Source organism: Hyperoodon ampullatus (genome assembly GCF_949752795.1).
Source record: "Hyperoodon ampullatus genome assembly, chromosome: 15".
Classification (NCBI taxonomy): domain Eukaryota; kingdom Metazoa; phylum Chordata; class Mammalia; order Artiodactyla; family Ziphiidae; genus Hyperoodon; species Hyperoodon ampullatus.
The window spans coordinates 46,950,403-46,975,444 of record NC_136928.1 but is presented as its reverse complement, the minus strand read 5'-3'; the positions used below and the strand labels follow the sequence as shown (position 1 = coordinate 46,975,444).

Here is a 25,042-nt window from a genome sequence, read left to right as displayed (position 1 = left end):
TAATATGAGAAAAAAATAAAAATGTATCTCAGAATTCCAGAATCAAGTATAAAAGGAATGTATTTTACATCTTCTATTTTATCTTAAAAATTCACATATTTTTTTTTTTTTTTTTTTTTTTTTTTTTTTTTTTTTTTTGCGGTACACGGGCCTCTCACTGTTGTGGCCTCTCCCGCTGCGGAGCACAGGCTCCGGACGCGCAGGCTCAGCGGCCATGGCTCACGGGCCTAGCCGCTCCGCGGCATGTGGGATCTTCCCGGACCGGGGCACGAACCCGCGCCCCCTGCATCGGCAGGCGGACTCTCAACCACTGCGCCACCAGGGAAGCCTCACATATTTTTAATTTCATTATGTTACTGCATTTATTTTAATGTAAAAGTAATGACACACTATGTTCACCTGGTGGCTTTGCAAATGTGTGCCTCAGTTTGTGAAGCCTCAGGATACCTCTTTTTCTTGCCACTCTGTCTCCATTTTCTCCATGCTGTCTTTCCTCAAGCCACTCTCAATGAAGAAAGTGGTAACAATCCCAGAAAATGTTACCAGCACTGAGATTATTTACTCTGCAACCCTCACCCTAATCATGTCAAACACACTGACCATCAGGAACAGGAAACACAGGGTTGGAGTCTCCTCTGTCCTTTCCTGGTTCTGGTCCCAGTTATGCCTTGAGGCCACGTCTGAGACCTCGGACCCTAAGTGATGTGAGATATTTTATCAACATCAAAACTCATTCAAATGATTTTAGTTTTAACAAGTTGGTGTTTGCATGCAAATAAATATCATAACTAACTATATACCACCCACAAACAAAAAGCCAAAGGGAGAGAGAAAGAGAAGAAATATAAGTGATCTATAAAGACGATCCATCATCTTTAATTTTAGGTAATTTTATCACTTATCTGGTCCCATTTTAACTATTTTTGCCCAGAGTATAGTAAAATGAAGTATAATTAACCTCCTTTTGCTAAATGTTCCAGAAGGAAAGAAATTTAAGTTTGAGATTTAAAATATATGTGTATATATTATAATATGTAATATATTTTTGTCCTCAAGTTGTCACTCACACATAAGAGTACACGGGCTTTGCAAGTCTGAGGAGTTTGATTTGGGTTAGAAAACTAAGTTTATATAATCATGGGCAAATTACTTAATCTCCAATTCTCAGTGTTCTAACCTATAAAAGGGCATAACAATAGTACTTATCTAATACGTCCCTTGAGAAGATTAAATAAGTGCTTAATAAATGGCAATTGCTACTATTAGTAAATAATAACATTGGCAGAGTCTTAGACTCATAGTCATGCAGACAACAATTTCAGGAAATATTCTCCAAAACATTACTTATTTCCACCTTTTTACTCAAGGTGAGAAAATTTAACTTTCTGAGGTCAGTAGACAGACCCAAGGTCCCTCCAATTAGCTGCTGGCCTAAACTGGACAAGTGGAGAGGTCTGTTAAAGGTCATTAGAGTCTGCTGTAGCGCATTTCAAAATGCAGCAGGAAAAAAAAAGGGATATGGGACAATGGTGATTTCCAAAGTAATACAGATTTTTCCATTATAGAAAGACATGGCATAGACAGTTCAAACACTTAAATACCCTTGAGAAGGGTGTGTTTTGTCTTCTATGACAAAACATTTTTTTGTTTTTATTTTTGCATTAGTGAGGTGATTTGCTATTTGAACTTGAGTTTAGGTCAGTCTCTACCTCATGCTATTGTTGCTATTTATACACTTTAAATATAAATGCCCTGGTTTCCTTCCAGGAACTAGTGAGCTATGTGCTTGAGGTCACTGAAATTTAAAAATGTGCATACTCTATGAACAGAATTAATAAGGAGTTGTTAATGGAGAAGGCAAACTGAATCTAGGAAACTGGTCAGCATTTTTTGTCAGAAAATATTTCAAATGAGATACTTTCTTGGTCTGGTAGTTTATGTTAGCTGAGAAATGGGAAAGAAAAGTTGAGGGAATGTTTGAAGAAAGAGGGGAGCATGTAATGAGCATTAAATACATAGCAGACTTAATGCTAAGTACTTTCCACATCAATTGCTTTGTCCAGAAACCCAATGAAAAAAGGCAATTTGCAGATGAAAAAAAGAAAAAAAACCTGCATATCAGTTAATTCAACAAATAACAAAGACATTTTTAAAAAATGAACCCTATCTGATTCAACTGTCACATGATCTTTAAAAAGCTCACTACAGTTCCATCTTTTGCATCTTTTGTCTTTATTGATAAGGAAACCCTAAAATTCCCTTTGGTGTTAAATATGAATCTACCTAGGACAAGAGTGAGAAATAACTATTTTATACTGAATTTTATTCAACAGCAAAGGATTTAATAGCAAATTTTCAGAGAATTACACCTCTTGAGAGAATGTGGATAAATGGAAAGAAACAAACAATTTTCTCCCCCTCACAGAATCACCATATACTCACTAGGTCTTGGACCTAATTTTAGCTCAAGATTGCCCTGAAATCAGAATCAACACAAAATTGGAGTCTTTATAGACCCATAACTGTGAGGGGTTTGAATTCTCACCCACACTGAGCCTTTTCTTCCACATGTTATTTCTGTTTTCACATCTTTTGAGAACATTTATGTACAATATCAGTCAAGACCTGAGCCACACAATTTAAAAAGTAGTACTTACAAGCTATGTCTTTATAGTCAGAAGACTATGTAATAACAACAATATTATTTTTTTATGAAAAGAGAATAATATAAATGCTATCATAGTTTCCAGTGTTTTGATTAAAACAGAATAACATTTTAATAATGAATCTAGGAGGATAATATTTATAAGAACAGAAAATCTCCCATCTGGAAAGAAAACAGTATGAAGAGCATGTAAGAGTAGAAGGGGCCTTGGAGACCTTTCTCACAGGTGCTCGTCTCCCCAAGTAGGACTAACTGGTATGTTATATTAGGAAATATTTTATTTAGAGTAACAGTAATAACAACCATAATAATAATAATACTAGAAGACAACATTATTAATAATCACAGCTATTATTTCTTCAGAATCTATTAAAGCTAAAGCATTATGCTTAGCACTTTCTAAACATTCCTATTGACCATTGTAAACCTGTTTTCCCCATTTTATAGGTGAACAAATTGAGGTCCAGATTAGTTAAATGACTTCCCTAGAGCAAAATCTAAGTAGAGAGGTGTTACCTCTTTAATTAATTGCCTTTCACAGAGCTTTAGACTAAGAATACATATTCATAATGGTATGATTATAGTTATGAAACTGAAAAACTGCTGTTCTTTTCGTGTAAAATAAATACATGCTTAGCATAGAATGTTAAAGGCAGCATGGAGTAGTGAAGGACAAAATTAATTTGCTATCAAAATTATTGCAATAAAAGCATACAAAGGAGTTTTTCTCAAATCAAAGGGTTTTAACTAAATCATAATTTTCTGACTGAATCATTTGACATTTCTCTATTCACTGCTTTTTGCATCACATCCTGTCCTCTCAATGAAAGGCATCTATGAGCAGGCACTCCTCACTTTAATATCTGGCTGGAAGGCAGGCAGCATCATGGTTAATTAGACAGGCTTCAGAATCCAACCAGCATGATGGCATCCTAGCTCCATCACTTGCAATCTCTGCAACTTGGGCGAGATACTTAATCCCTTTAAATCGCTGCTACTCATCCATAAAATGAAGTTGATAATGGTATCTACATGAAACTGTTATTGCTAGGATTAAATGAGATAATGCAAGTGAGGGGCCAGCACAGTATGTGGTCCATGGTAAGCACTCAGTAAATCATAGATATTTTTACATTTATAGCTGCCCCTCTGGGAGTCGAAAGGAACTGCCTTAACTTTTTCCTCTACAGATGCCATTGCTATTGAATGCCTTCCATTCCTTTCATTTCCTTTCCTTCATTTTTTTCTTTCCATTAAGGAATTCAAACCTAACTTGAACATGGCCTTCCTCTCTCTGTCTTGGCATAGCCCGTCGTGTCTTGATTCACCAAAAGGTTAATAGATGGTGGTGGGAAATATGATGATAATTAAGAAACACCCAGGATCCTCTCCTCTCACTGCCAACGGGACCCTCTAGCTCGGCCTGCTCCCTGCTCAGATCACAAGAGTAACCAGCAGTGACTGGAGCCTAAAGCAGTCCCGTTCAATTTCCGACCATGTCATGTTTTCTCGGCATCCAAAGTTATAATTAGACTTTGTTATAGATATATTGATATGTTAGGTGACAATGTTCTAACAATGGCTGTTGTACAAAACTATCTGCCTCAGGGACATTAAGGGTTAAGGAGACTTCCGTGAGCGCATTGTATCAATGAACAAATGATGTCTGAGTTTCAAGCAACTAGTTCACAAAGGCACTTTTGAAACAGTCCACTCAGAGACTGGGGGCTGACTTTCCTTTTTTGTTGTTGTTGACTGGGGCTTCCCTGGCCACTAGAGGGTTGCTTATGCATCATCTGCCTCATCAGAGGCTCTTAAAGCTCAGTTCTGAAATAACTACATTTCAAGGGCAGGACCATATTCTCCTCCACTCCTACAGTATCTGCAGAGAGAGTGTCCAGAAATGAGAAAGACCATTTCAAGAGCTGATCAATATCCTGTTCGGGAAGATAGATGAAGGCAGTGGGTTGAAAGCAGAATTTTTAAAAAAGGTGGGGGGGATATGGGGAACAGCTGAATCCTCCAGTTAGCTTCCTTAACCCATTCAGTGTGACTGGAGAATGCTCACACTTCTGTTCAAAGCAAGGAGAGCGAATTCCAGGAAGTGTATTAAAGTATACAAATGAACCCCACCCACAGACTTCTCTCACATGCTCTGTGTTCAGAGTAGATTATTAGATTAAGCAAGACAGAGGCTGGCACTAGAGGGTATGCAATAGGTCATTCAGGTTGCACACGGATCAGAAAAGGATGACCACAACTCAGAAGTGACTTTGTACTCAGGTCCTTGACCTCTAGCTTTGTCTTTCTGAAGAATTTCTTTCCTGGCATTTAGAGTTTACTTGGTATATTCTTGGCAGTTGGGATAGGAGTGGGGAGAATCAGGCAAATGGGAGGACAGGAAGGGAGCCAAGAATGTTCACATTTGGGGGAATGTTCCTCCAATTCCTACAGATTTCTTTGTGGATGTATGATGGAAACAGATGTCTCCCTTTTTGTTTATTTTTTCTTGTTTTTGGCACATCATAGATAATCAATTATGTCTGCTGGATTTTTGAGGGTTCCACCCCCTTCCTTTGTCCTCTTTCAAGTCTATTTCATCTTTTCCCAAGACAATCTAGATGGTGGAATTCCAAGTATGATTCCAACTTCAAAGCCAGTGAGACCACACCTAATACATCTGGTCTTCTCCTTCTAACAGACTTCAATAACTCTTCTTGAGGCAGGTCAAGATTCTATTTTCTTTGGTAATTTTCTCTACTTCATCATTCATGAATAAGCTTTTCCACACGGGTGATAGTAATAGTAATAATACCAATGCTTCTATGTGCTAACCTACTAATCCCTTTACACATATTCTTTCATTTAATCCTATGAACAACCCTATCAAGTAGACAAATCACTAGCACCATTTTACAGAAGAGAAAACTGAAGCACAGGGCAGTTGAGGAATTTTCCCAAGGCTCACAGCCAGGAGAAGGTGCATATGGGGTATGAGCCCAAAGAGTCTGTCTCCTCCGTATCATTCACAGTGTCCTGGCTTCTGCTGGGCACCATTTCCTCTGCTATGATCACAAGCAACCTCCTATTTTGAACTGCACCTATTATGTACCATACATGATAGTAAAGATTTCACAAGCATTATTTCACTTCATTTCAAAAACAACATCATCAGCTAGGCATTGCCCTTACTAACAGATGAAGAAACAGAGGTTTGGTAGGGGTTGGTGGGTTGTCAGAGGTCACACAACTAGTAAGTTACACAACCAAGACTAGAATCCATGTTTCTCTAACCCCAAAGGCTATACTTTCACTCAGCATCCCATCCTGGCCCTGCAAAAAGACTCTACCCAACTATTCCTGGACACACCACAGGCCTCCTTTGACACAGTGTGCAGCATCGATAAGGTTAAACGACAAGTGTGATTATGCATTATTGTATTGCTATTATCTCTATGAATAAAATGTCTATTTGATTTTCATTTAACCCCAAAAGAATCTGATTACCAAATAACCATTGAAGAATTATTGCCAATTATGTTCTGTAATTATGGCTCCTGTTAATGACATTAGTGTGCAGCTCTTTCATATTTAGTCCTGTTAATTAATCCCCGTAAGCCCAGAAAGTTATAATCGATACAACAAAGGCACCATGGTAAATTACAAATAATTCCCAAATCCTTCAAACAGTTTTCAAGGCTCCTTCAGTTTCCTTGGTTAGGACACATTTAGTGTGGGAGCCGGAAGACTCTGTAGTAACTGATAGCTCTTCACCCGGAATCACCTATTTCAGTAATATGCCTAATTAGGCAAATGCTTAAAATTGGAGTCCCATCTGCCACTAACAAGTATAAATTCCTACAGGGCAATAAAAATAATTAACTGGTTGAGTCAAGAGACCCTCAAATCAGATATACGACATTTCAATTCTCTGAGTAATATATTGCTTCAGATAACACCTATTGTCAGTGAGTGTCTGGTTTCAGTTTTGCAGAAGTTGAATACAGCAAGTAGGTCTAATACTGAAAGTCCCACAAAGAAAACTTCCTGATGGCTCAGTCTCACAGACAGACAAGATAAACAGGCATACTGACAGTGATGCTAGGAATTGATACTTTATGAAAAACTGGTCTCTGAATTTTATGTTTTTCAAAATCTCCCAATCCATCCTCAGATTTTCCTCATATTTTATCAAACATATGTTGATATATGTTAGATTTCTAAAATGGTTATATTTATATGTTTTATCGGAGACAGCTACAGCTATAGTTGTCCAGAGATGCTACAAGCTGTCTCAGAAGTAGTCCATTGCAAGAAGATGTGGCATGACAATCCATTCTGCATCACTGAAAACTAGACTAGTTGGTTTCTGAAGCCTGATCTATGTTAGTCTAGAAGTCAAAGAATCCTGTTCTTTTTGCCAGAGAGGAAAAGGGTCAGAACTCGATCCCCGTTGGCATCCCATGCCCTTCCCTGATTCCATTCTTGTTCTGGAGGATTTCCCAGGAGATAGTACATAACCCTCAGCAGGTGTCTGGCCTCAGAAACAATTTGGGAGGAGGAAACAGAGGCTCAGAATAAATAAAATATCTATGAAAGCATCATTGCATCAAATATAACAGAGAACATGGTTATCTTTAAAGGATTCAAAAAGAGGAATACAATGACAATTTTAGACTGAATATAAATTGGTTCCTTCAGATAAATAATTGTTAGTGGAGAAATTAATCTAACTGGCAATTTAGAAGAATTAGTTTGTAAAATTATAATATTTAAGATCTGGAAATAACCTTAAAGGTCATCTGAAGCCAACTTTCCATTTTACAAATGAGGGAGCTGAGATTCAGAAAGGGTAAGGAACTTGTCCAAGGTTACCCAGTAAATCAATGGTTGAAATAGGACTGGAACAGAGACATCTTAATCACACCATCTGCCACCACTCTCAAACTAAATGACTAGTTCAATTTTAAAAGTTTATAAGAAGGAGTGATAATAGGTACAATCTTAGATTTATGGTTTTAAAATGAAAGACTCCGCCCTAACATCACTGACAGTCATTGTTAACATGGATCCTCCATCTTGTCAACATGCAGAATTAAAATGTGAGTAGACATTGAGAGTGTGACCTATACTGCCATATGTTAGGACCGGAGATCTTACCAGATACTGCAGTTCATATTCTACCATCAGCAAGTTTTATACAAATTAATGATAATAATGATGATGATGATGATGATAGATGATAATGACAGAAGCCTATACTGTTTTAAGGCCAAATTTCATACATAGCATTCAGAGTCCTTATCTGACCAGCCATCATTTTTTAATTTTTTTTTTTTTTGGTGGTTTCCCTAGAGTTTTACTTTAATTTTTTGTTCCAATTATTTACCATTAGTTAAAAACTATAAAATTTCACTTAAAACCTGGGTGCTCTTTTCTTATAGGTAGCTCACTAGATGTTGAAAAACAGAACAAAAAGGGGAAAGGGAAGGGAAGGAAAGGAAAACCAAAACATTCCTTTCCTGTTTGGCTGAGCAGTATTTGAGTTCTTGACTCTGCTTTAATGTTTCCTTATTCTAGCATCACCATCAAAATTCCTACACAAGTGGTTCTTCTAACCACCACCAAAGTACCTATGCAAGTACTAATTAGCTAGCATAAGTTAATGTAGATTTCCTTGAAATTAAAAGCAGTTTTCAGAGCCATGGAGAGTGACTTCTATCTGCATTACTGCAGGGGTCACAAGGGCAAGTTCAGCTTCGAACTCCTGGAGTGTGAGTTCTGACCCAATGGGATCGAGATATCCCAATAACAACAATTATAAAACTGATACGATCAGAAAAGAGGTTTATGTACATAAAAGCGTGATGGAGGAACTGAAGAGAATAATCGATGACACTGAAATTCCCAAAGAGGATAATGCTTTGTGGCCTCCTCCCGACTAAGGGCGCCGGCAGGAGCTTGAAATCATCATTGGAGATGAACATATTTCCTTCATGACATCAAAAATTGATTCCCTTATTGATGTCAATCAATCCAAGAATCCAGAAGGCTTATGAGTATTTTATTATCTTCTCCAGGACCTGAAGTGTTTGATCTTTGGTCTTACTGAATTACACTTCAAGATTAAGCCAATCTAGATTGAATATTGGTGTGGACACAAGGAGTGTGGGAGTAGCTGCTTTTAATCACCGTTATCAGGACATTTTTGTGTATAATATTTTTTATAAACTATAAATGATTGTCTTTAATAAATAACATAACCAAAAAAAGCAGTTTTCACCCTTCTAACTTCAAAGGGAATAAGAAATAAATCTTCAGAATGTCACACTCAATAACTATGCTTCTTAAAGCAAAATATATAGAATGCATCATCAAGGATACATATTCCCTCATGAATAATGCTTATGGGATTGGCCCTTTCTTTATCATATTTACTCTTTCTTGCTACCCAATAAGAACACACTTTGAGAAAATAAGACAAAAGAAGACATTCTGATTTAAGAAGAAAGTGAAGGGGAGAGGTGGCAGTGGCACAGGTGGCATCTAAGGTCTACCTGAAGGTTCTAAGAGATGGGCCACTTGTGCAAAGCTATGCCTGTGAAAGCCTTAACTTGAATTTAATGTTTCCCATGCACGGTTTAATCACATCTATAGAACTGTTTTTATAGCTTTGAATAAATAAGAGATTACTACTTGAATATTTAGTCCATTGAGCACTATTGTATACATTTACAATTGTGAACAGATAAATTCGTGTTTTCCGTTGAATGTGGGTCTGAGTTAGCAAAGTGTACTCTCAAAGAAAGAATTCTCTAGGACCTGATTTCCATCTTCTCCCAAAGTAGGGCTTATATACACGCTGGGGGAAATAAACTTCCAAGTGATAGCAGCAAAACCCAGCTGTTTGTGCAAGTCACACTACCTTGCATGGGAATTAACAAAAGCTTGCCAGCAAACATGCAAGAGCTGCAATTCTCAGAGCAGAAACAGGCTCCACCCTACATACGTAAGTACAGGACCTGAAGCAGCATGTGGTCAGTGCTCCTTGAGTGTACAAAGGTGTGGAAAGGCACGCATGATCCCCAGTTTTAATGATGGCTCTAGTATTAGAGAGTGGAAGAAGCTCCCCTCAGCTTTCGAACAGCCTACTTACTCTTAGCCAGGAAGAAGAGGAAAAAAATAATCATACAATTCAATGAGCCATTTTCCAAATGAAAGATGACTCACTTAAGCAAAACTTTCTGCAGGTGTCACTTCTCAAGGATGCTTAAGAGAAGGGCCCATCAAACCTGTTCTGAGGGCTAAAGCAATGCACAATCTGTATCTCCCAGCATGGTGCCTGGCAAATAGTAAGAACGAGGACATAGTTACTAATGAATTATACACAGCCTGCTCAGTTCAGAACAGTTATCCTGAGCACAGAAGCTCTTAAGCACTGGTTTATAGAGGTGGTTACAAGTATTGATTCAGACTCAAACAGCCCCTTTTAGCACCATTAGTCTTTTTTTTTTTTTAACATCTTTATTGGAGTATAATTGCTTTACAATGGTGTGTTAGTTTCTGCTGTATAACAAAGTGAATCAGCTATACATATACATATATCCCCATATCTCTTCCCTCCTGCGTCTCCCTCCCACCCTCCCTATCCCACCTCTCTAGGTGGTCACAAAGCACGAAGCTGATCTTCCTGTGCTATGCGGCTGCTTCCCACTAGCTATCTACTTTACATTTGGTAGTGTATATATGTCCATGCCACTCTCTCACTTTGTCAGCACTGTTAGTCTTAATCCAACTGAATTATTTTACAAAGTAAGCCAAAAACATAAACTCAGGTAAATTAAAAATAGGTAAAAGAGCATACAAATCCTCAAGAAACAACAATTCGTTGGCCTGCCTATTATCTCCATTTGTAAAATTATTCCTTTCCTCCAAGGTTCACAATGCTTAGCCTTCTGAGATGTAAATATACCTCACAGGGTATTAACCTCTGTCAATGGAAATAAAACTGTAATTGATTTGGTTCTGCGATTATCTAACATATAAACATGTGCTCATTGAGAAAAATGATGTCTGGACAACTGACATTGTATTTCTGCCAAATACCAAGCTGATGTTCCTAAAATCTTACTGGAGAGCACCCAATGCTAACTATAGGATTTCAAACTGCTGATTTGCAGAGATGAATCATGAAGCAATCTACATTGTGTGGGTAATTAGAATTCCCATCCTTATCCATCCTCTGAAAAGAAGCCTAAATTTTTTATTTGGAAGCCACTTTGAAAAGCTTTCATTAATTTAAATTTCAGAACAGATTTCTCCCCATTATGTGTATTCAACTAAAAGCCTATTAAATACAACACCACGATAAGAGTGAACAAATAGCAGGTTTTTCCAAGGCATCCGTTTTATTTTATTCCAGGATCCAGAGGCATTGACAATTCAGAGATTGCTGCAACACTTAGAATCTTTTGAAGGCTAGAAAGAATCGTTAATAATTTAGTGATTTCTAATCCCCTACAATTTGTTTAAACATGTGAGACAAATGAGTCCGTGTTCCTTAAAACTGCCCACAACTTAAGCAATTTAATAGTTGCTAATTAGATGCATTTAATTCCAATTTAAAAACCATCTTTACTTGGTATGCTCTTCATAGAAATACTATTCAGCTGAATCCTATTATAACTGACATGGTTTATTTATTACACTTCATCCGAGGAAAAAAGAACATACCCAAAAAGCATTGTTATTTAATCTTGGTGTTAATTTACTCATATGCTTCAAAAGTCTAGAGATTTGGTATTATTTGAACTTGGTGAAACATATATAAAGTTTCTTGGCTCTGCCTTTAATATTTGGGGGGAAAATGATTCTGTTAGGGTTTTCAAGATGGCTAAGATTGTGGGACAAAAATAAGAGAAGAGAATAAAATAAGGCTGAGATGGTATAAGTCCCATGATTTTATATATCTATACAGGAGAGGAACAGGTTTTGAGGAAATCATGATGGGAATTAGACATGTTACGCATGTTGAACAGAGAAGGCTCCCGGCAAAAACAAATAAGATGCCAAGATGCCTCTCCATTATGGCCAACACAAAAGGAGAAAAGAAGACGACAGTGTCACAAGAGTCTACAAATAACTAATCCTTCTCATGTACATCTTGATTTGCAGTCCAGCCTGGCAGCAAAACCTCAGGCTCTCCGTTACCCACTTACAAGGCAGCTTCACATGATAGACTATTATTATTAGCAGCATTATTATGACCATTTCCAGTTATCTTTTCTCTTCTTATCTCTCTCCTGAGGCTGTTACAAGAGAGATTACCTGAAAAGGGAAGGAAATAAGTACCCAAAAAGGTTAAAGGAAGAAAAACTGCATGTTTTCAGAAAACTTTGTAAGACTGATGAGGTAGGGGAATAAAATGAATAAAATGATTATATCATGTTCCATGCAGTCTGACAAGGTAATCCCTAAGTGGGAGAATTTTTTTCTCAGCCGCAAATTTCTAGCTGTGTATAGAGTATGACTGACAAGCCACAAACATAAATTAGTGAAACCGAAAGGAAGCCATTTGGCTGCTCGTTATTTTACCATTTGCTACATTTCAATAAATTCATGATGACAAGTTGAGGGTTAGGGGGAATTCCTAAAGGCATTAATGTACTGGTTTAGTTGAAGAATAAAATAATACTACAGGAAAATAACTGGCTTTGATAAACATATTGTATTAGTATACCATAAAAGGAAAATGGATAGGTGATTCATTCACTGTTCACTTGAGATCTCTTAAATTATAAAAACAAAAATAGCCTGTTCCCTATAAAAAGACAAAGGCAATGCCATTTGGTGTTTTGATAATCAGGCCTACTTGTGGGATCACTGATCTTCTGATTGGATATTGATCTCACTTCTAAGTGATTTTACTATCACAGTACGCTCCTAGTTCACTTTACATATATACACATTCTCTTATTATTTATTAAAAATAAATTTATAGGGCTTCCCTGGTGGCTCAGTGGTTGGGAGTCCGCCTGCCAATGCAGGGGACCCAGGTTCGTGCCCCGGTCCGGGAAGATCCCACATGCCGCAGAGCGGCTGGGCCCGTGAGCCATGGCTGCTGAGCCTGCGCTCCGCAACAGGAGAGGCCACAACAGTGAGAGGCCTGTGTACTGCAAAAAAAAAGGATAAATCTCATGTTAAGTATTCTTACCATAGTAAAATAATACTGAAAAAAAAAGTTAAATTTGAAGGAGACTAAATTCAATACACTGTACTTACTAACACAAAGTGAGAAGGAGAATCAACTGCTTTTTTCCCCCAATCAATTCCTTGCCTTTGAAATGCCACAGTTTTCTATATGTCATATAAAATGGTATGGAATATGAATTATCTGGAAAACTTCCTCAATTGTCTATTTCACTTTGCAATATGAACACAGGCTGCATTTATAACCATAAATTTAAAGGGAAAAATATTTTAAAGATATATCAGGCTACTGTAATCTAAATATATTGTTTTGCTGTGGTTCCTTTTTGGGACTGAATATCAAGATGCAGTCCACTATGCCAAAAGCCTCTAGCTTTCCAGAAATTGAAAGCCTTCGCCAACAAATCACAACTGTTTTACCATATGCCTCTTTGTTCTGCCAAGTATTACCAGCCTGTTCTACTTTTAAGCAAATTTCATTATATTATAGCTCAGAGCAATGTTCATTAAAAAGTATTACTGAAAAATGTCAAGTTGTTTTTATATAGAAACTGGAATTTATTTTCTACTGAAAAGTCAGATATTTATTGAACACAAGACATTTTTAAAATATTGATCTCATTTCACAAGTCACTTCAAAATTGTCAGTCTTGGGCTTCCCTGGTGGCACAGTGGTGGAGAGTCTGCCTGCCGATGCAGGGGACACGGGTTCGTGCCCCGGTCCGGGAAGATCCCACATGCCGCGGAGTGGCAGGGCCCGTGAGCCATGGCCGCTGGGCCTGCGTGTCCGGAGCCTGTGCTCTGCAGCGGGAGAGGCCACAGCAGTGAGAGGCCCACATACCGCAAAACAAAAAAAAAAAAAAAAAAAATTGTCAGTCTTTATCTTGACTGTGAAGGTTCAGGCCACAAAATGACTGTCTGAAGCATTTTCTGTCTTGTACCAGTTCACTTTCACTAGTATCTCCCATTGATGCAGATCAACCCTAACCTTTCTGGAATCGACCTAGTCTCAGATCAGTGGAAAATCTCTTCCCTGTTTCTTCACACTCATATTCATCCTCTCCTTGACCAATTTGCTTATTTTTCTGTCTCCCAGCCACAGCCTTCCTGATAACGTCCCAATACAGTCATATTTTAGGTGATTATAAACTTCATTATAGCCTGTTCACTTTATATAGTATAATACAGTCCAAATAAAACTAGCCTAGAAATCTCACCTCCACAACTTCTAGTTATGTGACCTTTAATAAAGCCACTTAATCTTTGGAGTCTTCATTTCCTCATCTATAAAACGGATGACTACTTCCTGCCCTTCCTTTTGAATCCAGTTTGTGAGCACAAAATTTGCTAAGGCATGTTCAGACATTCTGTATCTCATTTACCACAAACCAAACACAAAACCAGAGAGCTTCATTTTGAATCACCAAGCTCTTTCCTAAGGAACTGTTTCTCTTTCTCTTCAGATGGTAAAACCCACTGGCCGTTAAGAGTCTGTGATCCAAAAATGATAGGATTAATCTTCATTATCTATTGAAACTAGGTTTAGCATTTGATTCTAGGTCCAATGAAGACTCATAAAATGTTGGGCTTTAAACCAGGAGAAAAGCAAGATATTCTTGCTTCCTCTGAGGAAAAAGAATGTTTTTAATCCCCTGAGGAAAATCAGATATGCTCAAATTGGACCACATTATATATTTAAGCTAACAATAACAACAATGATAGAAATAATTCAATTGTTCTTAAATCCTAGGCCAAATCAGTCTGTGAAGATTTCTGGGGCTTTCCTAAGCTCTGGAGGGGAGCTGAATCATGCATTGAGGCTGCCTTTATTCTAATATACTACATTTATATGCAGTAAAATCAGGATAAAATGGAAATCAAGGTCACTTTTGATGTGAAAGAAGTGACAAAAAAGTATCTAGAGGGACAGCAAGGAACAGAATGGGAGTGAGATAAGAAAGAACAGGCCTACTTAAATTGCCTTGCTAAATGTTATGAAGAGACTCTGAATGGTGAGAATTGTGAGCTGGGTATCTGTATAAAACCCACAAGGCTTTCCTTTGCACTTCCTTTTGCTACACTCTCTTTCCTTCCCATGGGGATCTTTCTCTAGTATTGTCTATCTCCTTAGCAATGAGGGAATGGAGGCTGGCCAAATCATCCATCATGAGTCTGTCACCCTATTCTCTAGGTATGGCTTCATCTAAAATAAAATTATAAGCATATAACTTCCCATCTCACAAATACAGGGGTGACAGGGAAGCTCAAAGTAAAGCAGAGTGCATTCTAGATGCTAGTATAGAAATTATGATCATTTAAGTACCACATTTAAACCGCATTTATTTAGAAAGAGCTCAAAAAGAATGACAAGAAAAACACTGACTCTACTAAACAAATAAATAGAGTCACTTTCGACGTTCTATTAAGAGATATTTATCAGGAGCGTGAAAATGTTCATACCCTTTGTCCTATTAATTCACATCAGGAAATCAACCTAAAGAAACACTGTTTTCTGCACAAAGGTGTTCATTGCAGGATTATTTAGAAAGGCAAAGCTTTGGAGAAAACCTAAATATCCAACAGGAGTAAAACAGTAAGTCTATTAATAAAGAATAGGCAGTTAATTTTTTTTAAATGTTAGTGGAATAGAAAAATATTCTGATATGTTAAGATCAACATGATCTCAAATTTTTTTGGTTTATATTATACACATAAGAAGATTAGGACATCAAATCAAGATTTAGCAGTGTTGGAATTATAGCTACTTTTTTACTTTCCTCCTTAGAGCAGTTTTTGGTTTGTTCCTAATAAAATCAATAAATATTATGTCATTGTAAAAATAATCCATACCTGTTGGGTATTTATGTGTTAAAACTGAAAGCCTAATCTGCTGGAAGTCTGAGAAATGGCTGTGTTTCTGTGGCGAAAGAATGCTTTAAAGGGAAAAAGCACAGCATACTAATGTGAGAAAGCCTGTTTGTCTTTAAATGGGATGGTTTTCTCGGGGACACACTGAAGTCAATATTTTTCCTCCTGAATGACAGGATTTCTGTATTAAAGAGTTTGTTTGTGGAGACAAATAGTGTCTCTCCAATGTGCAGAGAAGCATCTTGAGTAACCAACTACAGGATTCCACAAAAATTATGGAACCCTCCTTTCAGATTCAAGTACGTGAGTTAAGCAGGAACAGTTATAGAATCAGTAAAAAAAAGGGGAAGGGTAAGCTGTGACAAAGCGAGAGAGAGGCATGGACATATATACACTACCAAACGTAAGGTAGATAGCTAGTGGGAAGCAGCCGCATAGCACAGGGAGATCAGCTCGGTGCTTTGTGACCACCTAGAGGGGTGGGATAGGAAGGGTGGGAGGCAGGGAGACGCAAGAGGGAGGAGATATGGGGACATATGTATATGTATAACTGATTCACTTTGTTATAAAGCAGAAACTAACACACCACTGTGAAGCAATTATACTCCAATAAAGATGTTAAAAAAAAGGGGGAAGAGAAAAAAAAAAGAGTATGGGAAAGAAATAGTACAGAAAGAAAAGGAGAGCAAATTGATAATGATTTTGTAACCAGACTGTGGCATGAGCAAATAAAACTAAAGAAATAGAGAATAAGTCTCATCTCTCTCATTACACACAATATATCCCTATTTTAAAAGTTCTCATTAAAGCACTTAATTAAACATTGTTTAGTAATATGAGTAATACCCGAATATGGTATAGTAATACCAGTCAAAACCTACCAATTATCTTGGGCACTAAAATGGTGCCCAAGCATTGACAGTCTTTGATGGGACTAGATTCAAGTATGTTGGATTCTCTTTTCCTTATGCTTCATGTCATTTCATGGCAAAGTTGCAACTTTGATGCTTAGAACTGCCAATGTTTACTTAATGGCTGACTCTCTAGTTACCAAGATTAATTAGCTAAAAGACCAAATCTAGATGCTAACGAAACCTAAAGGACTTATCTAACAGTTAATGCACTGGAATATTATTCATTAAAGAGCAAGAGACAAAGGTTGATTTTATTTTCCTTCTTATGAGCTATTTTTAAATAACCATTATTCTGGCTTTTTTTCCCCCCAGAAATGAATTAGGTTGGTGGTATTCTTTGCTGCTTCTCTGTTTCACTTTCCAGAGTAATATGGTCTTTTTTTCCCCCCTTTTGTCCACACTGGTCGTGCAGATCAACTTCATGTCAGAAAATAAAAACTAAAAGAAAAATCACTTTTGAGAGCTCTCACACATCTATCTTCACCAAACTAATCACAAAGCTATGCTTCCAAGACCATCAGGTAATATGAGTGTGGTCTATTCCAGCACGAGGATTCTTTCCAAGGCAGTTTGGAACTAATTTACTAGGGCGACTGGTGAGTCAGGTTTTCATCCCATAAAATGATTATGGCCCAAGGGAACATATGAGAAAACAATGCACAAGGGTTTCTAAGTTATTAATTAGCATGAGGATTATCTTCAAACCAAAAATAAAAAGCAATCATTAATTCTTGGCAACAGCAAAATATGAGAGCAATGGTGTACACAGGTTATTTCTAAACCAGAAAACATTTTTCAATAATTCTCATTAGGGGGGCTTCCCTGGTGGCGCAGTGGTTGAGAGTCCACCTGCCGATGCAGGGGACACGGGTTTGTGCCCTGGTCCGGGAAGATCCCACATGCTGTGGAGCGGCTGGGCCCGTGAGCCATGGCCGCTGAGCCTGCGCGTCTGGAGCCTGTGCTCCACAACGGGAGAGGCCACAACAGCGAGAGGCCCGTGTACCACACACACACAAAAATAATAATAATTCTCATTAGGGGAGGAGGGACAAATTAGGAGTGTGGGATTAACAGATACAAACTACTATACATAAGATAGATAAACAACAAGGATTTACTGTATAGCACATGGAATTATATTCAATATTTTGTATTAACCTATAATGAAATATTTGAAAAAAAAACTGAATCACTATGCTGTACCCCTGAAACTAGCCCAATATTGTAAATCAACTATACTTCAGTAAAAATATATAAATAGATAAATAAGTAAATAAATCTCATTATAAACAAGTCACTATTATTAGTGAAATATTGGGGTTAAATCACACATTGCCCATGTATGTATATTTCAAGATAAGAATGATACCACTCATACAAATCCTTCTTTGTTTGCCTGTTTAATTAAGAGTAGAATTTGTAAATCTTACGGTGCATTGCATGCAATGTCTTGCTGACTAGTCAGAAGTGGAGCTGATGGGAGCCTGGTGCTCAGAGACTTCCTGAGCTCTGAGGTTCCACATTTTGGGATGTGTTCTACATATGGAGTATGTCTTCTCAGCCTGGGCATCTAGGTAACTTACAAATGTCAAGAACACTGGCAAAAAACAAGAGGCACTGGATGAGGAGCCAGTCACCAATTTTGCCACCATCTTGGCATATGATTCAGGAAATATCAATCAGTCTGCATGTCAGCTACTGAATCTAACAGATAAGATAAGCAAACAGTTGGGAAGAATTCAGTGAGACTGCACAAGAAAGTTCATTGAAAATAATACATGTTGTGAAAGTGCAAGACACAGTTATGAAAGGGCTAATATGTCAGGAACATCATAAGCTTCAGAATAATCCCTTACGGTCTATTTTTGCTTCAGTTAAGGAGATGAGGGTAAATATGCATTATGCAATTTCATTCTGTGGATAGCAAAGATGGGGCCACCATGGCCAAGAGTTTAGTTAATTAATCTGGAACCTCTCCTGACCAGTGTTGAGCACTATCAATCTAAACGACCTGTGTTTTCATTTATTTAGTGAACAACTGATAAAGGTCATCAGAGTAAAGATCACTCCCATAGCATATCTAGCACCACCAGTTAATTGGAGGAAAGGTATTCTCCACTTATCAAGTTTCAGGAAGCTGCCTCTAGGAGAATTATAGCTTTGGCACAAGCAGATCATAGACTCAGTTTATGCTTCAGGAAACTCTATTTAGTGGTGACTGCACATAGGTCATTTTTTAAAATCTCCCTACACACAGCCTGATCCTGTACTACTCAAACCCGTCAATTGTTATGATTCAGTACTCTTCAAAGGCCTCAAGCTGATGCTCAGTATTCCACTGGGAGCTTGGAAAATGGATCTGTCCCTTCACTGAGTTATTAGGCAAGTTTCAACACATCTTTTCATCAGCATGAGAGTCCAGAGAACCCAGCCTCTGTAAATGCAGAGAAGGGATCTTGTAGTTTTCGGCATACGGAAAGGTTGTTAGTCACACATTGTTTGTTTCAACTATAGGCCTCCACTCAGGCCCCTCTCTTCTCTGTTTCCCTTCACCCTACCAGTCAAATCTTACCTATTCCCCAGACCTGGACAGAGTCCCATCTCCTTTATGAAGACTCCTCTAACGAGGGGAAGTCTCTCCTCTGCTGGACTGTGAGGCAGCTCTCCCCACTCAAATCACCTCTTCTTCTGCAGCTCCTATCTTGTTAAGCCACCATGCACTCTTATCATACCCACCCTCACCCCTACATCCTGTCTTTAAAAAACATCTCTGAGAATCCCTACATACGTATCTCAGATCCCACACTTCAAAAAAAAAAATCCTGTAACCCATTGTAGCAGTGAGTTTCAATTGTGTGTGCATATGTGGGGGGACTGATAGCGACATCAAATCTCTAAGGCAGGGTGGGTAGGCCAGCTGGGTAGGGCATGTGTAATATGGCATGTCCTTCCACGGCTGACTTACCTGGAGCTGAGATTCTCTGCTCAGAGCCAGTACCTCTATTTATTCACATTGTCCCAGTCTCTGAAACTTCTATCTCACTCAACATCCTCTCAACTGATATTCCCACCTCTGGTCCTATTCTACTAACCCTGACCTCAACCAACCAACTAATTTTCTACCTTGCTTGCTGAGTGATCTTCAAAAATGCAAGCCCGATTCTGTCATATGCCCTTGTTAAGTCCTTCAGTGTCTCTCCATCCACTTTCCGGTAAAGTCCAAACTTCTCAGCAAGATAGAGAAGGTTACCACTTCTGTTCTGACCTTTCCTAGCCCAGCTCTTGTCCTGAAGCATTATGTGCACTTCTCTAAATAGCACCAGTCATTTCTTTAGAGCTTTTGCACAAGCTGTTTTTCCTGGCTGACCCTTGCTCTACCTTGCCTGACTAAATAGGCTACTTAGCTTCTTCTCTTTAAGACCCTCTTCCTTATCACTTCCTCCCAGTGTCCTCCTTTGACCTCTGCAGGGCTTTTAGGAGCCCCCCTTCCTTTTGCTTTAGCATTAAATTACCATGGTCTTTATCACAATGTATCACACGCTAATTACCTGCTTAGCGTCTGTCACCATCTCACATCACACTGGACTATCAGCTCTTCAAGCCAAGGCAGGTGTCTTACTGTTTTTTTTCTTTCCTTGTTGGTATGCTCAGTGTCTGGCATTGTGTTTGGCACTAAGGAGTGACTGAATACATGACTGGATAAATGAGAAGACATTTCAAAAAGCCATGAAAAAGTAAAATGAGTCTGTACAGTATAATGGAATGGTTATGAAACTCACACTCAGCAGTTTTTTGAATCTCCACAAATCAAACTACTTTAGGGCCAGCTTATCCAGTTTTATCAATAAGATTATTAATATCGGGCTTCCCTGGTGGCACAGTGGTTGGGAGTCCGCCTGCCAATGCGGGGGACACGGGTTCGAGCCCTGGTCCGGGAGGATCCCACATGGCAAGGAGCAACTGGGCCTGTGTGCCACAACTGTGCTCTGGAGCCCTCCACGGAGCCTGTGCTCTGCAATGGGAGGGGCCACCGCAGTGAGAAGCCCGCCCACCGCAGCCGGGAGTGGCCTCCCCCACCCCGCTCTCCGCAGCTGGAGAAAGCCCACGCGCACACCAGCGAGGACCCAGCGCAGCGAAAAATAAATAACTAAAATAAATAAATAAAAGATTATTAATATCATTCTCTACTTCTCAAAGTTTCTGTGAGAATAGACTAGTTTCTGTAATTAAAAGCTATATGATGTTACTATTAATTACTCTCAACTGGTTACTTCATTTCCTGACTGCCCAAAACACTCTCTGGACCATGGATTTTCAACTGCAGGGCCAGAGAGAGCTGGGATCAGGTCTATCTGTTATTTTACAAATAATCACTTCTTATTTAATTTCTCTAGACCTCAATTTTTCCATCTGTGAAATAACGATGGCTACCCTATTGTTTTTTATGGCTACTAAGTGGGATAATACATATAAGATATATAGCTTAATTAATGCCTAACACTAATAAGAGCTTAATTAATGATTCCTCTTCAAATTATTATTATTATTATTTTTACAGCTGGTGCCTAAAAAATACTTGATGCATTAAAACTAATCAGTTTAAAACTTTTAATATCTAAGAACCAAATTTCTAATTTTGCTTCCCAGCCAAGATGTGGCGGGAGAAAAGGAAGGAGTACAGCACAGAAAGATTAGTTTTCCTCCAGCACATGTCAGAGTTCCCCACTTCTGTCTTGTAACTCTGCCATTGAAGGTGATATTTCATCCTATGAAGTCGGTTATGAGATTTCCTATACAGAGTAATGAAAAAGCCTATAACAACTAGTGACCTGCCTTCCCTGCTGTTCCCTCCACAGAATAATTTTGCCATAAAAAATAAAGGGGGCATCTCCTTTTATTGAATTATGACAAATTTTCAACTGACTTATTCCTCTTGGTACTTAGGAGTGTCCTACTTTCCCCTCTGATGACACTCCCACTGAGATGACATGTGACACATCCCAGGGAAGCATCAGAACTAAAGAGAAGGTTAAGACTGGGCCACATCCATCAGCACTTCCTTTTGCTTTAAGAAGAAACATCACTCCCCATCATCACATCAGTCTGCCTCTCTCTGTGCTAAGGATTCTTTTATTTCACTGCCCAAGAAGTGATTTACAGGCAAAAGCCCATGCAAAGCAGCAGAGCTACCAACTATCTCCCTCCCCGCTCCCTCCTTCCCTCTCTTTCATATATATATACAATATCTACTATGTGCCAGCCACTGAGCAACAAACAAAACCTGCCCCTACGGAATTATGGGAAGACATGACATAAAGAAAATGTGTTCCTAAAGAATTCCAAGTTGAACAAATGACAACCAAATCGTACTTTAAATGCGCCAATAAAACATGATCTCTACAGTTGAGTTTTAAAAACAATATTGTCTTTGGAGGCTGGCAATCCTTTAGCACCTTAGCTCCAGCTACAGAAAAGGCGAAAATTAGAAACATGCATTGAATATTTATTATGTACCAGAAACTCTGCTATGCCCTTTTCAGGTATCCTCACGTGACTGTCACACATACACAAAAACGCCTATGTGATAGTATGCTTATCATTATAAACATTTTACAGATGAGGAAACAGATTAAGAGCAGTGAACACTAAGCCCGAAGTCATACTGTTAGTAGACGGCCTTGAACCCAGGCATCCAGGCTGTAGAGCATGTGTGCACAGATAGAGAGTCTATGACACATTGTCTGCAAAGGTGCTTCAGAAAAACATTGAAGGAGTGAATAAATGTGTCATGAATCTGAAAATCAAACCACACCAACATCACTCAGGATCATTAAATTGCCAAAATGTTCAAGAGCTTGATTTGTTGTATTCATAACTTTTCAGTGTATGATGGAAATAAGTCCCTCATCTCCCAAGAGTAGCATACCTGTAACACTTCCTGCTGAATATATTAATCATGTGTTTATAAATTTGCAGAGAAACTTCCCTCAAAGTTCAATTGTCTATAAGTTGCTATTGTTGTTGTTTAAACAAAGAAGACATCTGGTACTTCCTGTTTCATCTTATCTCAAGTTGAGATTTGTGGGGAAAAAAAACAGATATCAGACCAGCTCCTATGAAAACTACTCTGACCAACCAAGAGATACGTTCTTTCCATGGAAGCAATTTAACTATCTTGCAGAACATCTGAAGGACAATACTTAATTTCAGGGGGAAAAATTGCTTTCTTTCCTTCTCCCATTCTAGTACATGTTACCAGGTTTTCCTGTGTCCATAACACTAATTTTTCACTTTAAAAGAGAGACAACCTAAACTTTCTGGAATGTAACATAACTGTACTAGGTTAACCATGAGGAAATGTAGCCTTAGAAGGAGAGAGAGAAGGTAAGGGAACTCCTCTCAGACATAATGAAGACAAGAGCAAGTTGTCACCAGGAAAGGAAAAGTAGCACCTCCTCGGTACATGTCTCTCTTTTCTCATTTCTCCTTGTTTCCTTGTCATGACCACTCCAGGGAAGGGGGGAGTAGAGGATTTCCTGCCAAACAATGCTTTAGTACCAGCTGAAGGATGGTGATTGTAACTGCATTCCGTGTCCTATATGCAAGTTCGAGGGAGGGGCAGACTGAGGAGAATGCATATAGGACACCAAATGATGACGCTTCTACATGCATCGACAGGGCCAACTGGAAGATCCGCATATCCAGAAGAGCAAGGCACTTGCACAGTATTTCAGTCATGCTTCTTGTAAGAATCTAATAAAAATCTGAGTATCAGGGTGGAGGGGTTAGGAGGAGGGAAGCAGGTGAAAACAATAATAAAAACAGTGAGCCAGAATGTTTTAAGCTTTCAGAAGCTCAACAGAGCAGAAGCTATTGTGAGATAGGAATGGAAAGGTACTGACAGATAAATTGATGTATACCAGCAATATCTTAAATTAATTCCTTGCCATTGATCACATAAGAAATCAAAGTTAACAGTCTCATGGGTCTTTATACCCAGGGGGAGGAAGGAAATTTTGAATGACCTGGTCTTTTGTATCTGGGCAGATAATCAGACAATTAGAGCTTGTCATGTGCTACAACGAAGCTCTCAACTGTCATGAATCACAGTCATGCTCATTTTAAAAGAAGATTCATAAGAGTGAACTGCTTTTTAAAGAATATATTGCTTTCACATTTCTTCTAAGAACCATAGAAATTAGGGAGAACCAGGGAAGACAGGTTTCTATCCATCAGAAAGAACAGAAATGGGCTTTGACATGCTTGGCTAAGTATCTTCCCCATGATTTATGGCCTGAGGTGTTGCTTACACGGATGGGATGGGGTTGGGGTGAGGGAACTGAAATCATGATCTGAGAAGCACCTATATCAGAAGCAATGGAATTGCTTACAAAATTGCATATCCTAGAAGAAAGAAGAACTACAATCCTGCAGCCAGTGGAACAAAAACCACATTCACAGAAAGATAGACAAGATGAAAAGGCAGAGGACTATGTACCAGATGAAGGAACAAGATAAAACCTGAGAAAAACAACTAAAGTAAAAGGAGATAAGCAATCTTCCAGAATGAGAATTCAGAATAATGATAGTGAAGATGATCCAGGACCCTGGAAAAAGAATGGAGGCAAAGATCGAGAAGATGCAAGAAATATTTAACAAAGATCTAAAAGAATTAAAGAACAAACAGAGATGAACAATACAATAACTGAAATGAAAAATACACTAGAAGGAATCAGTAGCAGAATAACTGAGGCAGAAGAATGGATAAGTGACCTGGAACACAGAATGGTGGAATTCACTGCTGCAGAACAGAATAAAGAAAAAAGAATGAAAAGAAGACAGCCTAAGAGACTTCGGGACAACATTAAATGCAACAACATTTGCATATAGGGGTCCCAGAAGGAGAAGAGAGAGAGAAAGGACCTGAGAAAATATTTGAAGAGATTATAGTCAAAAACTTCCCTAACATGGGAAAGGAAATAGCCACCCAAGTCCAGGAAGTGCAGAGAGTCCCATACAGCATAAACCCAAGGAGAAACATACTGAGACACATAGTAATCAAATTGGAAAAAATTAAAGACAAAGAAAAATTATTGAAAGCAGCAAGGGAAAAACAACAAATAACATACAAGGGAACTCCCATTAGGTTAACAGCTGATTTCTCAGCAGAATCTCTACAAGCCGGGAGTGGCATGATATACTTAAAGTGATGAAAGGGAAGAAACTACAACCAAGATTACTCTACCCGGCAAGGATCTCATTTAGATTCGATGGAGAAATCAAAAGCTTTACAGACAAGCAAAAGCTAAAAGGGGAAGGGAAAGAGGGAAGTGTATAGCTATACAAGCCTATCTTAAGAAATAAGAAAAATCTCAAATAAACAATC

At 38.5% G+C, this 25,042-nt stretch overlaps 1 protein-coding gene and 1 pseudogene across 34 annotated transcripts in view; one reads left to right on the top strand and one right to left on the bottom strand.

Annotated features, from left to right (window-relative positions):
- The window catches only part of NRXN1 (neurexin 1), a gene marked incomplete at both ends in the record, with an annotated part of 1,144,386 nt that overhangs the window by 833,862 nt on the left and 285,482 nt on the right, over positions 1-25,042 (bottom strand). The gene's annotated exons all lie outside the window — the stretch shown is intronic.
- LOC307064079 (protein mago nashi homolog) lies at positions 8,370-8,805 on the top strand (annotated as a pseudogene). Its single transcript has one exon. The product of its transcript is annotated as a protein mago nashi homolog (transcript).